We start from the raw sequence: 2,123 nt of genomic DNA, 5'->3' as shown, positions 1-2,123 counted from the left end.
AGGTGTATTGCATTTATAGATTTGTGTATGTTGAACCAACTTGCATCTCTGAGATAATGTCCACCTGGTCATGGTGAATTATTTTTTTGATATGCTGTTCCTTTGACAGTGCTGGGGAGATGCACTCTGGTCCTGTATTGCCTTAGAGGTGTTTTGGCCTGTTGGGTTATCTCTGACCTGTTGTCTTCACCTCTTGCCAAAGGATATTAATGAGTTTGGACCCCTTGCTTAAGCTCACAGGTGGTGAATCACTCTGCTGCCCTCTAATAGTTTGGGATAGAAGGCACTGTATTGAGCTACAGAGTTACCCTGTTGTTGCTTGTAGTTTGCATGAAGGAGTCGATTATCAAGGTATTCCAATGCCTTTGTGTTGGGTTCTATACCCCCAAATGGGGTATATAAGTCCCCCTATCTTTGGGAAATGTCTTGTCACTCCCAAGGGTAACTTGAGCCCTGTTGCCACTTTAGGTTGGGTAAGGGAAATGGTTAGCTGCAAGCCTGCAAGTGTATACTTCTGTGGTTGCTTGATCTGCTGCCAGGGGAGAACTGCTAGTATGTTATTCAGGGCTCTGTTACCATACTTGCGAGGCAGCTCCAGGTGGGAGGTGTCAATTGGTACAATTGCTGAGGACTCTGGGCAGGATTTTCCTTCCCAGTTCCCAAGCTCCAAAGCTGGCAGTGGCCTGGGTGTCAAGGATGAGCCCTATTGTTAGGTTCTTATCAGATGATCAAAACCAACCTGCTGGACCAAATCAACAGTCTTCCCCCCTTTGCTTAGTTCCAAGGTCCCACAGATTCATGCCAGTTGCACAGAGAAAGCAACTTTTCTCCCTTCTCCCTGCCTCCAAGCATGAAGTCTGCCCTGCTGGGCTGGGGGAGGGGAGTTACCTGAGAGGGAAGCATGTCCCAGCCCAGAAAATGTCTTCTCTCATTTCTCCCCTCCTCCAAGGGTAGGGTCTGCCCTGCTGAAGAGAAAGTCAAGCCCCCACGCTGGGGGAGGGGCTCTGCCTGAGGCTGCTGGGGTCCCAGCCTAGAAAGCAGCCTCTTTCCTCACTGCGCACCTCCAGAGAGGGACCTGTCTTGCCTGTGCAAAAACGTAAGCAGCTGACTTTGGGGAGGAATGTTCAGAAAGCGGCTTCTTTCATTACTCCCTTCCTCCAAGGGTGGGGCCTGCTCTGTCGGACAGGGACAGGGGCATTACCTGAGACCATTGCCTGAGCTTGCCCTGCTGGGCTGGGGAAGGGGTGGTGTCCAGAACCGAAAGGCGCCACAGCATTTCTAGGCTATGGACACCCAAAATGGCGGCTGCCCACCCACAGAGAACTAGCACTGGAGGCGATTGCTGGGCGGGGAGGCCCGCAGGTGCTGGGTTTGGCAGGCTATCTCAATGAGCCGCTGGCTGTCCCCACTGCTTCCCTGGCTCTCAGTCTCATGTCAATCCAGTAGAGGGTCCTACACTCTCTGTCCCACCCTGCACCAGCTGAATCTCTGGCGGTCTCCAGGGGCATAGCCTCCCTTTAGGCATTCACCTCCTTTGTTCTGGTCCTGATGACCACAGGAGGCAAGGTGCCTATCTCCAAACTCCCTCCTATGGACCTGGGAAGTGTCCACTCAGACCGGTCCCTCCCTTTCCTAGTCTGGACCTAGCACAGAGCAGTGGAGAGTTTAAAATGTTTCCAGCTATTGTCTCTTCTCCACACAGCCTGTCATCCTGTGCCACAACTTTGCACTGACTTCAGGCGCTTCCCTGCCTGAATGGATGTGGAGGTCAGTGGAGGAAGAGTTGTTGTCCTGTGGGTCAGATCGCACTGCCCAGCCAGCCGATGCGGCTGTCCCACGCTTTATTCCTATGGTATACCTTTCACTCTCTAGACTTTGTGGTCTATTCTCCAATTCACTCTTTTTTTCTAGAGCTGCTTATCCCTCGCTGCTTCTCTGCAGATTCACAATGCTGTTCTTGTGGGAGAGTGATCCACTCGTGTGTAGCTGTCCACGTTCTTCATCTCCTACTCTGGGAGCAGAGAGCCAAGAGGTCACCATCAATCCGCCATTTTTTCCTCTTTCTTCTAAGGTGAGATTCCTGATAGAAAAATTACACTAGGGTTACAACATTTCTATGCAAA

This window comes from Propithecus coquereli, unplaced genomic scaffold (genome assembly GCF_000956105.1).
Source record: "Propithecus coquereli isolate 6110/MARCELLA unplaced genomic scaffold, Pcoq_1.0 Scaffold345, whole genome shotgun sequence".
In the NCBI taxonomy this organism is placed as follows: Eukaryota; Metazoa; Chordata; class Mammalia; order Primates; family Indriidae; genus Propithecus; species Propithecus coquereli.
The sequence above is the reverse complement of the archived record's forward strand: the minus strand, read 5'-3'. Positions refer to the sequence as shown.